Below are 16843 nucleotides of genomic sequence, written 5' to 3'. Positions count from 1 at the left end.
GAGGAAAAGTAGCAGGGACCCAAGCAGTGGAACGGGACACCGATACCGATGCAAAGGGGGAACGTAGAAAGGGAGCTAAAGTTTTTATTTTTATTTTTGCAGCCCAGACACAGGGGGAAGTTAAAAGTTTTGCATCGTATTTCTCCTTTAAGATATGCAAACTGTTCACTTTTTTTTTTTTTTTTTTAATCCAAGTTAGTATTCTAAAGGTTACTTCCAAAGTCAGTTCACTGTGCATATTCTGTGCTTAGGATAAAATCAGTCATACACTGAAGCGGAACACCCACAATGCAGCCCACATGCACCCTAGGCGGTGGCAATGCAATGTTTTTCATTCAGGTTACCATTTCAACTAATGACACATCCTAGGAAGCAAACTCTCTATATTATGGTACTTGCATTATTTTTTAACTATATATTTAAATAGTCAACCAAAATGTAAAATACACACTACGTAGAAGCAGTCAGACCACATGCCTTTATTCATATGGCATTGCCATTATAGGAGTGTACAATAAGTACCATTAAAGGGAATCTATCAATTGTATTCCTTGCTATAAGCTGCAGACAAGGTTGGATAGCTATTAGGGTATAAAGGCAAATTGTACCTTTCCCGAAGCGGATAGTAGTCGGTAAACTTTTAAAATTCCCCTGTCATGGAGGTGGAGCAGAGCTGCTCAAACCTGGCTTCCTTCTTAGTAAGTCTTGCTGAATTCAGCGAGCAGCGATTCAGTCTGGCAGCTGCTGCTGAAAATCTTCGGCGGTAGAACCGTGCAGCATTGCACCATCACCATCAACAGCTATGCAGAGCTCGCGGAATTGCGTGCAATGAGTGAACAATTTCAGCGGCGCAATTGTCCACCGCTGAAATTGCTCAGTGTGCACGGGTCTTGCGGAACACCCTTTCACACTAGTGTTAAAATTCCATGCGTGTAATTCCATGGGAATTATGTAGTGTGAAAGCACCCTTACTTCCAGTCCCCCCATCCTCTTCATTGCAAGCTGATCAGCATACATCAATTAAGGAGGGGCTATGACCACCAGCTCAAGGAAAGGTACAGTTTGCCTTTATATCCTAACAGCTCAGATATCCAACTGTGTCTGAAGCTGACAAAACAACTACAACTGACAAATCCTTTAACCCCCTTAAGGGTGCATTCATACGCTATTTGTTTTTGCAGGTTTTCCGCTGCGTATTTGAAAGGGGGCGGGCTCTTCTCGGCTGTCCGCAGCAGATTTTCCACGGGGGAATTTACGCTGCGGAAAATACGCCGCAAGCCCCATTGAAGTCTGTAGGGACCGCGGCGGATTTTCCGCAGCGTAAATTCCGCCGTGGAAAATCTGCTACGGATAGCCGAGAAGAGCCCCCCACTTTCAAATACACAGCGGAAAACCTGCAAGAACAAATAGTGTGTGAACGCACCCTAAGGGTACCTTTACACAAAGGATCCTGCGCAGATTTGATGCACAGGATTTGCAACGGCAGATTAGAAATCTAAAATCTAAAGTCATTTAGTTTACATTGAAATCTACAGCAGAAAATCCTGCGCATCAAATCTGCACAGAATATTGTACGTGTGAATGTACCCTAAAGGGGTATTCAAGGATTTTTTTTCCTGTTATTTGACTATCCTACAGGGCTGTAAAGTTGGTGTAGTTCATAATATGGGCCCTCATTTACTAAGAGGGTAAAGTTTTCTGACCTGCTTTCTCTTGGTAAAAATTTCCATCCATTTATTAACGGGATTTTCTGTAAATTTAGTAGTAAAATAGGTTGGGGCTTCCGTGTCTAACGCCGCAGCGTCGGGGAAGTGACCCTCCGTGATCTGACATGTTATCCCCTAGCCTTTACAACATTTTGGAAGGTTTCATTTTCATGTGGTACACTTTGCACTAAAAGATAGACACGTTTTCTTTATTCCGTGCGTCAATACGATTAAATGATTCCAATGGTTACATGCTTTTATATTATTGTACGACAAAAAAATTAATAAAATAAAAAACATAAGTAATGGTTGGCAAAAATGCTTCTTATACTTACCGTATATACTCGAGTATAAGCCGAGTTTTTCAGCACGATTTTTCGTGCTGAAAACACCCCCCTCGGCTTATACTCGAGTGAACTCCCCCACCCGCAGTGGTCTTCAACCTGCGGACTTCCAGAGGTTTCAAAACTACAACTCCCAGCAAGCCAGGGCAGCCATCGGCTGTCCGGGCTTGCTGGGAGTTGTAGTTTTGAAACCTCCGGAGGTCCGCAGGTTGAAGACCACTGCGGCCTTCAACATCATCCAGCCCCCTCTCACCCCCTTTAGTTCTGAGTACTCACCTCCGCTCGGCGCTGGTCCGGTCCTGCAGGGCTGTCCGGTAAGGAGGTGGTCCGGTGAGGAGGTGGTCCGGGCTGCTATCTTCACCGGGGAGGCCTCTTCTAAGCGCTTCGGGCCCGGCCTCAGAATAGTCACGTTGCCTTGACAACGACGCAGATACGTCGTTGTCAAGGCAACGGCTCTATTCCGGGCCGGAAGCGCGGAGAAGAGGCGCCCCCGGTGAAGATAGCAGCCCGGACCACCTCCTCACCGGACCACCTCCTTACCGGACAGCCCTGCAGGACCGGACCAGCGCCGAGCGGAGGTGAGTACTCAGAACTAAAGGGGGTGAGAGGGGGCTGGATGATGTTGAAGGCCGCAGTGGTCTTCAACCTGCGGACCTCCGGAGGTTTCAAAACTACAACTCCCAGCAAGCCCGGACAGCCGATGGCTGCCCGGGCTTGCTGGGAGTTGTAGTTTTGAAACCTCTGGAGGTCCGCATGTTGAAGGCCGCAGTGGTCTTCAACCTGCGGACCTCCGGAGGTTTCAAAACTACAACTCCCAGCAAGCCCGGACAGCCGATGGCTGCCCGGGCTTGCTGGGAGTTGTAGTTTTGAAACCTCTGGAGGTCCGCAGGTTGAAGACCACTGAGGGCGAATGATGAGAAGAGGATGATGAAGGGGGGGGGGGGGTGTGGGGATGATGAAGGGGGTGGGGATGATGAAGGGGGGGGGGTGTGGGATGATTACAAGGGGATGATGAAGGGGGGATGTGTGGGATGATAAGGGGATGTGTGGGATGATGACAAGGGGATGATGAAGGGGGGATGTGTGGGATGATGACAAGGGGATGATGAAGGGGGGATGTGTGGGATAAGGGGATGTGTGGGATGATGACAAGGGGATGATGAAGGGGGGATGTGTGGGATAAGGGGATGTGTGGGATGATGACAAGGGGATGATGAAGGGGGGATGTGTGGGATGATGACAAGGGGATGATGAAGGGGGGATGTGTGGGATAAGGGGATGTGTGGGATGATGACAAGGGGATGATGAAGGGGGGATGTGTGGGATGATGACAAGGGGATGATGAAGGGGGGATGTGTGGGATGATAAGGGGATGTGTGGGATGATGACAAGGGGATGATGAAGGGGGGATGTGTGGGATAAGGGGATGTGTGGGATGATGACAAGGGGATGATGAAGGGGGGATGTGTGGGATGATGACAAGGGGATGATGAAGGGGGGATGTGTGGGATGATAAGGGGATGTGTGGGATGATGACAAGGGGATGATGAAGGGGGGATGTGTGGGATGATGACAAGGGGATGATGAGGATGTTAATGACGGGTCTGGATGATGACAGGGGGGGATGAGGTATTTCCCACCCTAGGCTTATACTCGAGTCAATAACTTTTCCTGGGATTTTGGGTTGAAATTAGGGGTCTCGGCTTATACTCGGGTCGGCTTATACTCGAGTATATACGGTAGATGCTGGCATTTTTCCATGTAGTTGTGACAATTATTAAAAAATATAAAATCTAAACATGATGTGCCACCATTTTAGTTGTCATGATTGAATTCCGCTGGTTGACCAATTTCTCTGCTACTGGCAACTTACAAGTTACAACATGGCTGCACATGACTGGTCATGTGATCTGCAAGCAAAAGTTTTTTTTTTTTTCCTCCTCTATGAAAGCTAAGCTAAGTAATGATGATAAGAAAGCAAACATCCCAGAGGCCAGGTAGCCAGTATAGGTATCACTTTTTGTCAATAAAACTACTGGGGGCCACCACCAATATAACATCTAACTTATATTTTATATTGTGTACAGACAATGACTTATATAAGGGAAGGTGCCATCTCTTGTTTCTAGAATGCTTAAACTGTTCGTTTTTGCAGCATTTTAAGTGACCTCTTTGTCACAGACATTAAATGTAATGAAATTATTAGACCAAGAATGCTATAAGGTCACAAGGTCAGGAGCTTCCAGATAAATTTGATTCCACCACACAAGTCAAAGAGACGTTTAAAGATCATGCCCTTCAGGTCAAAGCTGCACCTCCCAGAAATTCCTGATTCAAGATTACAGTCAAAGTATGTGTGGACACATCACAATTCCTGATGGGCAGACATCAACATATAACCGGAAACATTCTAAAACATTTGATAAGACCAATATACAAGTTAAAATTAGGGATGCACCTAAATTTCGGCTGCCGACAAACACTGACCGAAAATGCCCCTTTCTGCATTTTTGTGCCGAAAATTTCAGGGGGGCCTGGCCTAAATGACAGGGGATTTAGTGCACCAGAACATGCCTGTACGCCCTGAGTCCCGCTTCTTCCATTCCCTCCATCAAGTATCCGCCCATTCTACTGCGCTGCCAAAGTCCCAACAGCGCATCATCTACCCAAAACATCCCCTCCCCATACCTCTACCCCCAGTAAGGGTCAATTTAGCTTCCATAGATTTTTATTTGACATATAAGTAATATGTGTACCAGGTATTAATGAAATATCTCCAGCCGTAAGGAAGTTATGTGGGAACATACATTTCCCATTGATTTGCATGGGACTTTAAACAAAAACGCTGACCCTGGCAAATGGGGGTGGGTAAGGGTTAAATTACCTATCCTATGTTTGTTGTTGACATACAAAAAACGTGTGTGCCAAGTCTCATGTTAATATCTTTAGTCGTTTGGACATGATGCTGGAACATACACACACACACACAAATTGGGGGACATGTATCAAAGATTTTACCCCCGTTGTGTGTTAAAATTTTTGCGCAAAATTTTGCGCAAGCAGTTTTTTTGCGTCTTTTTTTGGAGTACATTCCGTTGGAGCATTTTCTCCAGATGTGTAGGTTACGGTGTACCTTGGAGTGACATATTTAGTACGCACAAATTTATTAACTGCGTACATTTCATTTACCCGCAGGAATCTTGCGCAATTACCATATTTTTAATGCAAATCTAAGCCATCTTGGACTGCACGTAGTAAGATGCTCTAAATCATCGATTCCATTTTTCAAAGAGTGGATTGAGGAGATTACTGTATTTGCCCACAATTTATAAAACTCATTGTGTTTGATTGATAGATTTATCGCATCTGCGCATAATTTAGAATTCGGCAAAAGGGGTAAACTGCTTTTACCATACACAAAATAATGACACATGACCCCCTATCGAGTTTTTTTATATATACTGATTATGGTAGATCAACCCATCTACAATTTAGTGCATCCCTTAGCGAGGAATACACCCTGGCCAAGAGAAAAAATAAATAAAACTGGGAAAAGATTAATCAGATAAAACTGCGATTAGGAATGTTAATTTTATTCTAGTAAGTGCTAAAGAGATTATTACACAAAAGATCACCAAAGCAAGCCACTGCAATTATATTCTGGGCACTGCTACATGTGGGCTTTGTGCTAAAACCTATATTCCCGAGGTAGCAGCTGCCAAGTCCCAATGCCATGCATCAGTGTTATAATCCCAGATGTCCATTCGATAAATATTTAATCACTAAAAATGTTGGAATAACCAACATACCTTACATAACCAGTTATAGACGTGCATCCTCATGAAAGATGACTGCGTGGGTCCACTAACGGAAAGTGTACACTAAACTAAGGACCAGTGCTCCTTCTGTGGCATTAAGAAGAATATGTAAAGTCAAGTGTTCCCCATCCTTTTACAATTGTTCGTAGAATACATCGCTCGCACTTTCAGTATTCCAGAATTTTAATATAATGCACACATTACCACTAAATAACCATGCTAAGGTTGTTAGAAACGTAAATAAAAAGGTCATCAGAGGCTGTTAATGTAGCATTATTTCTGAAAACATAAGGCAAACACATTGAAAGCTGAAAGCTCAATCAGAACTCTCCATCTAATTACAGGGTGGAGGAGAACATGGAGAGGGGGTGTACTGATGAGAGGGAATGACGGCTGCATCTACATCGCAGCTCGATCCATGCTAACAAACAATTCAAGGGCTTCTGCATGGACGTATGCTGCTACCTGCATAGTCATTACCGATAGCTGCAATGTTATTTCTAGATATCCTTTTCATCTACATCAGTGTTTGCCAACCAGGGTGCCTCCAGTAGTTGCAAAACAACAAGTCCCAGCATGCTCTGACCGACATAGGCTGTCTGGGCATGCTGGGAGTTGTAGTTTTGCTACAGCTGGAGGGACCCTGGTTAGCAAACACTGATCTGCATGATCTCTGCAATCAGCTATGCTCCTATCACATACCACTGTCCATGCAAACTTTCATTGGTATCCATGCACACAACATGTTCATGTGATTTTCTGGTACAGAAGAGCATTCAGGTGGCTATTTTGCCAAAAACTAATTCACTCTTCAAAACAACTTAAAATTCATCTGCGGAATGATCAGCTCTCATGCTGCCCATAGAATAATTTAGAGAAAGTAGAGCCTGGAAAGAGATATACATGGCTGCAGCTTTGTAGTAAGTGCTTGAGTTCATGCTGCAGCCACTTCATTATATAGAGATTTAGAGCTCGTTCACACGGACGGATCCTCAGCGTATTTTACATTGCAGATCTGCCGACAATGGACCCTACAATGTTGCCTCTATCGGTGCCTACTCACAGCTGCAATCCTCTGCTACGAGCAGACACGCTTCAAGTATACTCACACACATCGCGTCCACTCCCTCTGCTCCCTGAGCTAGGCAGAGAGCAGCCACGAAGTGTGCGAGTATACTGCGCATGCATGCGGCTAATCTCACATCGCAGCGGGTCTGCTCGTAGTGGTGGATTGCTGCTAAGAGCATGCACAGAGAGTAAACACTGTAGGGTCCGTTGTTGGCGGATTTGCAGCGTAAAATATGATGCAGATCTGTCGGTGTGAACCAGCCCTTGTAACTAGCAGTGGGTTTCCTGCTGCGAGTTACGCTACCATTCATCTCAAGGGGTCCGCTGGCAGTCTGCAAATCTGACACTATTGAAGACCTACCACGGGTCCGTACAAGTGACTGGTGAGGTAACGCACAGTGCTAGTTACATGCATGTAAACGCACCCATAGGGATGCAGGATCCATTCTTCGGCGTATTTTCGAGGCCTAGTTTTACCCTGACAACTCAGGGACAATGGATATTTGTGACAAAGCCTGCAGAGGTTCAAACTGCTCAAAAATTCTATATATAGAAATAAACAAACAAACAAACAAAAAAACTAACAACCTATCTAGAAAAGTTACCTAAAAGCAAAGGTGTCGTGAGAGAACAGCCTATTGTTTAAAAGGCACTATCAGAGTCAAAATGTTTTATATGTTGCACATCTAGGCAAAAAGAAAAACACCCCATACCTCCAGAACTCAATCAGTTCAAGTGCAGCATCATCTTTGTCCAAGCTGAAGGAAAGGCAAGGACAAAGTCCAGTAAGGAAGGAAGGGTGGGACTAGCACTCCTCTGTGCTTACTCCTGTCCTATTAGACTGCAGCAGAGAGGAGGGGTTGCAGATAAACCTGCAGTAATTGGATGGAGAGACCCAGCACAGGAAGTCAGTGAGGACATGCCCCCTCCAAAGCACAGAATGACAAACCAAGTGAGCAACAGACAGAAGGTCTTTGTCAGAAATATAGGTGCTAGACACATTATATGTACATCATGTCTATAGTAGGTACTGAGTGACATAACCTTATGTGGGGGATAAAGCTCTAAAACAACATTTCATAACCATTTTATTTTTGGCGATTTTTGTCTTCTAATATTCCAGCTTACTATCTATTTTACAAAATAATCCTGATAACTTGCAGTTTTCATCATGTTCACTATGCCTAAAACAAAGCTGAGACTAATTGTTCTATACAGATCATTTTCCAACAGTCTACTCCCTATCAGACAGAATACAGTACATTTTAACACCATTGTACACTATAGATAAGATAACAGATGTTCACTGCTCAGCTTCACTCTACTGGAAACCTTTCTAATTTGCGTTCATGGGTCAGCTCCAGACTATTGTTGCCTATGTCCTTGGGTTCTGCCGTAAAGCATCTTTCTAAACGCTGTTAAACGCAGCTCAGACAAATTGGCAGCCCCCACAATAATGAATTACAACCAGAAAATAGAAATAGATTTAAAAAGGATGTTCCAGCATAATTTGTTAAAGCTTTAACCCTTTAAAGACACAGCCAGCTTTTCCTCCTCGCCAAAACTCTTATTTTTCTATCTTCACATCCATATGAGGGCTTGTTTTTTTTTTTTTTAGTACAAACAATTGTACTTTGTAATGTCATCTTTCATTTTACCAAAAAATTGTATGGCAAAACCCCCAAAAATTACAGCCCTGTATATAGGAAAATGAGTCAGAGAGCCGTTTTAAACATACTAAATTTTCTTTTAAAAAGTTTTTTTTTTTTACTGTTTACTGTACAAATTTTTTTAAATAAAAAAAAAAAAGAAAATTTAGTATGTTTAAAACCGCTCTCTCTGACTCATATTCTGACTCATTTTCCTATATACAGGGCTGTATGAGGGATTTCTTTTTTTTGCATCATGATTATTATGTAGTTTTGATTGGATAGGCATAGCACTGATCAGTAATATCAGAGATTTGGAGAATATCGCTGAAGCCAGGCGGGAGCTGGTAAGCAAAGCTCTATCAGCCATCTTGACTCATCGGATCACCGCGATTATAGCTGCCGGGACCTGTGGCATGAAAGGACCACAGCTCCTGCAGTTGCTTCTTGTACAGGACGTGAATGTACGTCCTGGTGCGTTAAATACCTGGGCAACAGGACATACATTTACGTCTATTGTCATTAAGGGGTTAAAGGGGTACTCCGCACCCCTAGACATCTTATCCCCTATCCAAAGGATAGGGGATAAGATATCAGATCGCCAGGGTCCTGCTGCTGAGGGCCCCCAGGATCTCAGCTGCTGCACCCACCTGTACGACTTCCACCTCACACCGGCAACGCTGGAGGCTTCGGAGCCAGACCACAATGGCGGACGAGCGTGACGTCACGACTCTGCCCCGTGTGATGCCCCGCCACCTCAATGCAAGTCTATGGGAGGGGGAGTGACAGACCTCCCATAGACTTGCATTGAGGAGGCGGGGCGTGACATCACACGGGGCGGAGTCGTGACGTCACGCTTGTCCACCATTGTGGTCGGGCTCCGAAGCCTCCAGTGTTGCCGGTGTGAGGTAGAAACCGTATAGGTGGGTGCAGCAGCCGAGATAAGAGGGGATAAGATGTCTAGGGGTGCGGAGTGCCCCTTCAAGCTTGACAAAAAAAAAAAAAAGGATTAAAGAGAGTTTAGCTGATAGGGAATTTTTCATTAAGTTTATGTCATGTTTTTGCATACAAGTGTGGTTAAATTATTACGAAAAGCGATTACAAAAAATTATTACAAAAAAGGTTTACGCAACCCCTTGCCACTCTGAAAAACCTAGACAGTACATATTGTAAAAGGGGCTGGTCTTTGTAAATTCATCTTATATGTATTAAGGGGAGATTTATCAAACTGTGTGAGAGAAAAAGTGGAGTTATTTTCCCACAGTGACCAATCAAAGCTCAGTAAACTAGCTATGGTAAAGTGAAAGCTGAGCTCTGATTGGTTGTTGTGGGAAAATCCTTCCACTATTTCTCTTAAGGGTATGTTCACACTACCGATTTGTAGCGGAATCTCCGCTCCCGGAATTCAGCGAGCGGAGATTCAACCTGGCAGCCGGCGGTAGGACCGTGCAGCACTGCGCCGTCACCATTGATGGCTATGCAGTGCTCGCGGACTTCCGCGCAAAGAACGAACATGTTCTTTCTTTGTGCGGAACAATTTCAGCGGCGGAATTGTCCGCCGCTGAAATTCCGCAGTGTGAACAGGTCTCGCAGAAGACCCATTCACACAGATGCCAATGTTCACTGTGCGGAATTCCGCTCACGGAATTCCGCAGTGTGAACATACCCTTACACAGGTTAATAAATCTGGTCCTTAGTCCTCAGCTGCTGAGCTGCAGCAGAACACCTTCTCCCTCCCCTGCTTGGATTGAGATACAGGGCTGGAAGCAGAGCCCTGTGTATCAGTCTTGCAAGGAGCTTTTACAAATTTACAAACAGCTATCAGCCAAACTAAAAAGGTACGATCATTTCTATTCCCCTATAGCATCTATCTGCCAGGATCTGAAACAGAGCTGATAGGCCTGAAATGTTTTATTAAAATGTTAAGGGAATCTAAGAAGCTGACAATCAAAAGGTACATTGTGGGATCTAGCTTTACAGAACATTCAATACACTCTAAATTCTAATTAAATAAAAGGAAAAAAAGAAGATAAAATACATACTTACTGCTTGTTCGTGAAACTAAGTGCAAGGACGAAAACTAAACTTACATGAAATCAACATATTTCCCAGAATACTATTAACACTTTTGCGACCACTTAAAGCCAACAATATTCCACAGATTCTAAGTAACAGTAGCAGAGAAATCCCTTGTTCAGACCAGCATGTTTCCAGATATCAAACAATCCAGTGAAGTGAAAAAAAAAAAACATGTCATTTTTTCCCAGACAACTGAAGAAATTCTTACTTCCTTGCTTGCTTCCACCATTAGCATACTTACACTAACCAGCTCAGCAGGGACAATCACACAAAATCCAGATCTGCTAATCCCCTAATCTGGACTAAACCCAAAACACTAATGGATTTGCAAGAAGTAAAAAATCCTTTTAGGGAATGATGACTGCTGCTTACTAGGCAAAGAGTTATGAAAAATGGACAGGCCTTAAACTGTACACAGGTCTTGTGAGAATACAACAGCAAGCTTATTAATTCGAAAATGGCTTAATAAAGAATGTTCATGTAGGACTCGTGTCCGCTTTGAGAAGGAGGATTGTGTTGTGGTTATGATCATCCTTTTCTCCCCCCTCTGGCTGCACTTGCACATGGACACAGATTTGGCAAATGCAAACTGCTGTCTTTCATGTTGAAAGGGTTAAAAAAAAAATCCCTTTAAGAAAAATAGGTCTGACTGCTGGTTGGACCCCCAAGATCAGACACTTACCCCCCTGTGGTTAAAGAGTTTTGAGTTTTTCTTAACCCCTTAAGGACCAGGCCATTTTACACCTTAAGGACCGCAGCGTTTTTTTGCAATTCTGACCACTGTCACTTTAAACATTAATAACTCTGGAATGCTTTTACTTATTCTGATTCAGAGATTGTTTTTTCGTGACATATTCTACTTTAACATAGTGGTAACATTTTATGGTAACTTGCATCCTTTTTTGGTGAAAAATCCCCAAATTTGATGAAAAAAATGAAAATTTTGCATTTTTCTAACTTTGAAGCTCTCTGCTTGTAAGGAAAATGGATATTCAAAAAAAAAAATTTATTCACATATACAATATGTCTACTTTATGTTTGCATCATAAAATTTATGAGTTTTTACTTTTGGAAGACACCAGAGGGCTTCAAAGTTCTGCAGCAATTTTGACATTTTTCACAAAATTTTCAAACTCACTATTTTTCAGTGACCAGTTCAGTTTTGAAGTGGACTTGAAGGGTCTTCATCTTTGAAATACCCCACAAATGACCCCATTATAAAAACTGCACCCTCCAAAGTATTCAAAATGACATTCAGTAAGTGTTTTAACCCCTTAGGTGTTTCACAAAAATAGCAGCAAAGTGAAGGAGAAAATTCAAAATCTTCATTTTTTTACACTCGCATGTTCTTGTAGACCCAATTTTTTTTATTTTTGCAAGAGGTAAAAGGAGAAAATGTATACTTTTATTTGTAGCCCAATTTCTCTCGAGTAAGCACATACCTCATATGTCTATGTTAATTGTTCGGTGGGCGCAGTAGAGGGCTCAGAAGGGAAGGAGCGACAAATGGTTTTTGGGGGGCATGTCACCTTTAGGAAGCCCCTATGGTGCCAGGACAGAAAAAAAAAAACACATGGCATACCATTTTGGAAACTAGACCCCTTGGGGAACATAAGGGGTAAAGTGAACCTTAATACCCCACAGGTGATTCACAACTTTTGCATATGTAAAAAAAAAATGTTAATTTTTTTTTACCTAAAATGCTTGGTTTCCCAAAAATTTTATATTTTTAAAAAGGGTAATAGCAGAAAATACCCCCCAAAATTTGAAGCCCAATTTCTCCTGATTCAGAAAACACTCCATATGGGGGTGAAAAGTGCTCTGCTGGCACACTACAGGTCTCAGAAGAGAAGGAGTCACATTTGGCTTTTTGAAAGCAAATTTTGCTCTGGGGGCATGCCGCATTTAGGAAGCCCCTATGGTGCCAGAACAGCAGAAAACCCCCCACATGGCATACCATTTTGGAAACTAGACCCCTCGGGGGAACGTAACAAGGGGTAATGTGAACCTTTATACCCCACAGGTGTTTCACGACTTTTGCATATGTAAAAAAAATATATATTTTTTTTTACCTAAAATGCTTGGTTTACCAAAAATGTTAAATTTTTAAAAATGGTAACAGCAGAAAATACCCCCCAAAATTTGTAACAATTTCTCCCGAGTACGGCGATACCCCATATGTGACCCTTAACTGTTGCCCTGAAATACGACAGGGCTCCAAAGTGAGAGCGCCATGCACATTTGAGGCCTAAATTAGGGATTTGCATAGGGGTGGACATAGGGGTATTCTACGCCAGTGATTCCCAAACAGGGGGCCTCCAGCTGTTGTAAAACTCCCAGCATGCCTGGATAGTCAGTGGCTATCTGGCAATACTGGGAGTAGTTGTTTTGCAACAGCTGGAGGCTCCGTTTTGGAAACAGTGGCGTATTAGACGTTTTTCATTTTTATTGGGGAGGGGGGCTGTGTAGGGACATGTGTATATGTAGTGTTTTTTACTTTTTATTTTATTGTGTGTTAGTGTAGTGTTTTTAGGGTACAGTCGCACGGACGGGGGTTCTCAGTAGTTTCTCGCTGGCAGAAAATTTGCCGCAGCTCAAACTTGCAGCCGGATACTTACTGTAAACCTCCGCCCATGTGAGTGTACCCTGTACATTCACATTGGGGGGGTGGGGGAGAAACATCCAGCTGTTGCAAAACTACAATTCCCAGCATGTACGGTCTATCAGTGCATGCTGGGAGTTGTAGTTTTGCAACAGCTGGAGGCACACTGGTTGTGAAACACCGAGTTTGGTAACAACTGATATAGTTGATATAGCCAGTTGATATATAAAAAAAGTTTTGGCCTGGAATACCCCTTTAAAGCGTTTTCCCACAAAAGACCAAATTCACATGATAAAACCAATTCCTATGATAGTGAAGGATAACAGCAGTCAAACTGCCATCAGAAACTCATCACTATATAATGTGTTTTTTTTTTTTTTTTTTTAAAGGCAATGGGCACCTTTGCACTGTTTTTCTTTTCTGCAGATTTGTTACCTTAAAGGGGTACTCTGGCGCTAAGACATCTTATCCCCTATCCAAAGGACCCCCGTGATCTTTCACGCAGCACCCCGTTAACATCAGCCCCCGGAGCATGTTCGCTCCGGGTCTGATGACTGCCGAACACGTGGCCGGAGTATTGTGATGTCACAGCTCCACTACCGTGTGACATCACGCTCCGCCCCCTTAATGCAAGCCTATGGGAGGGGGCGTGACAGCTGTCACGCCCCCTCCCATAGACTTACATTGAGGGGGCGGAGCATGATGTCACACGGGGAGCAGAGCCGTGACGTCACAATACTCCAGCCCCGTGATCGGCAGTCATCAGATCCGGAACGAACATGCTCTGGGGGCTAATGGTAACTGTGCTGTGTGAAAGATCACGGGGTCCCCCAGCGGCAGGACCACCGTGATCAGGCATCTGACCCCCTATCCTTTGGATAGGGGATAAGATGTCTTAGCGCCGGAGTACCCCTTTAAAGCAAAATGAAGACACTTTCTAAATATAGTCTTTACTAAAAACTGCCAACCATTGAGCTGCTATTTAAACAAATATTAGATAAGTCAGAGCCTGATTGAGTTTCTGTTTTCTCAGTGTTAGAAATAACAGCAGGGAGGAGGGTTATAGACCAGGTGTGATAGACATGAGGAGAAAAAACAAGGAGAATAGGCTGGAAAGATGTGAGAACAGATCAAATAGCCTTCAAGAGGGAATCATAAAGGCTGCGTATACTTATGTAGAAAATACAGCTCATACAGCACATTGTAGAGGCTGTACAAGCAAAAGTATGCTGAATTTTAAATGAAGACCTATGGAAAAAAAATGGCACCATAATAAGTACAATATATAATAAATTACTTTCAAATGCGCCCATAAGCTTTTTGTTTATTTTTTTACTTTAGTAGATTTGTTATAAAAAAAATTCTGTGACTGTCTCATTTGAATAGGACATGCAGGAATCTGTATCAAAGTTGCAGATAAAATTATTGTGCTATACATATGTCCTATACATCTTTAGAACAGGGTCCTCCTTTTAACATTAAAGTTACATAAAAACAGATTACTGTCCCATTGAAGTTTAATTTGTCCACAGGTTTCTTGTCCTGCCCTCATCAAGGTCTATCCAAAGAGCTATAAAATGCCAGGTTAACAGAAGAATTGGTCATTCACAATTTTAGGCACTGCACATAAAAGGGTAGTCTATCATTTTAAAGCTTGATTTTTCTTTTAAAAAAACAAAAAAAATGACAAAAAATATTTGCATCATTCAGCATTGTTCTAATCTAGGAAAGGTCAAATCCAATTCATGCAGTCAAACAAAATAAAATGAACAATGTATAGCAGTTGAGGCCATTATAAGCTTTTCTGAAATCAAGTGAGAAGGTACATAGAACGCTAGCTATAATGAATGAGTGGGTGCAGTTAATCTGCTAATGTTTTATAAATTATAATAAGCTCTCCCGGGAACTACTGTAATTGATCCAGCCTCCGTTTCCCCATTCTGCATAATTGGTAAATGACAAGATGTCAGTAGGTAAAGCAAACCAGTATTTTAACAAGTATATGTAAAGCTGCTGATAAACAGTGCCCATACCATAGGAATACTCTGTGTATTGTAAAAGCAAACTCTTCTATAGTGATGGCTTATTTAATAGGTATAGTGGTTCAAGAATGCTTCATAAAAATGGGTATAACCTTTAAAAAATGTTTATAGTAACAGACCAGTACAGTCATTACAGTAACATTTTTCTAAGATCTACAAGATCTGAGGAGACAGACTACAAAAAATATTGCTTAGAGCTTTCAAGATCAGGCATGAGGTAATGCACAGCCAAGACAATCTCCGCTTAGCAGTAACTTGCCAAGGGTAGAGATGGCACCCAAGTGTGGCTCGTTACTGTGGCATTAATAACTCTACATGGCAGATGATTCTGACTTCTCTGTTAACTCGCATAAGAGGTACGATTAAAGATTAAGATTAATTTCTAAGGTAGTTAAAAATGTGTTTCTTCTGCCCTGTGCTGCAGTAACCTTTAACCTCAATGTAGCCTAGAGGCTTATCAAGGTCCACCCACAGGTAATCATATCATTTCAGGATGAATTATAGGGTGTTAGCAATATTTGCCTGGGTAGCCAAGCATACATCTATTCCGCATGCGAATGAACAGCTAGAAGAGACATTGGTGGAATGACAAATGCATCTTTAGGATTCTCAACTTTTCAAGAAATTCCAAAAGTAGAGTTACCATGGAAAGCAACAATTAAAGTAAAGCTAAAACAACATTTTTTTGCACATACTACTATCATGGGGTAATAGTGAACAAGCAAACCATGCACAGTAGGGAATGACCGGAAGGATGACTGTTCAGTAATAAGGATTAGATTTAAACAACATTTATCACTAAATACACTTACTGCTGGACACCATCTAGGTACATATGCAAAATGTCAGCTTGAACAGAGAAGTGATCTACCTATATACTGACATGTTTTCCATCAAGGAAGTGAAGAAACGAATGCTAATCTGATTTGTTCATAACATCACGCCCCATAAAAATGGTGCATGGTGGAGACCAAAAGACAGTTCGTGCACTACAGTTTTCTGTCTGCATCTTGCCTGAAAAGCTGAATCTCTCCCTTTGTAGGGTTAAACATGGCTTCTGCTGAACACTTGCTTGCAGACAAGGACTGCTGCCCACATAAGCAATAGTCAATGGTTCTGCTGCAGGAAATCAACACTATGCTTACCCTACCATTATACTGTACCAAGCTACTCCCCATTTACAGGCTATTGCTTTCTCAATCCAAAAAAAGGACTAAATGTACACAATGTATACCTAGAACACTCAATGATGCACTTGCAGACAATCTAAACACACTTCTACATCCAGTGACCAATATATATATATATATATATATATATATATATATATATACACACACACACATACACACACATATATATATACATATACATACACACACACACACACACACAGAATATGACTAACAGCAGGCTCTGTATTGTGTGTAAAATAACAAGCTAAACAGGATACCTTATTTGTAGGCAAAAAGCCACTGCAGTCATGTCTAGCCCTATTCCACAACACATCCCCAAAAAAAACTAAAACTAAAAAT

The 16843-nt window shown here is 42.4% G+C and overlaps 1 protein-coding gene across 1 annotated transcript in view; it reads right to left on the bottom strand.

Moving 5' to 3' along the window:
• SND1 (staphylococcal nuclease and tudor domain containing 1) overlaps nt 1-16843 on the bottom strand; it is an 815381-nt gene that overhangs the window by 193493 nt on the left and 605045 nt on the right. The window lies entirely within an intron of this gene.

Source organism: Hyla sarda, chromosome 4 (assembly GCF_029499605.1).
Source record: "Hyla sarda isolate aHylSar1 chromosome 4, aHylSar1.hap1, whole genome shotgun sequence".
NCBI lineage: Eukaryota > Metazoa > Chordata > Amphibia > Anura > Hylidae > Hyla > Hyla sarda.
Note: the sequence above shows the minus strand (reverse complement) of the source record. Positions and strands in the feature narration are given on the sequence as shown.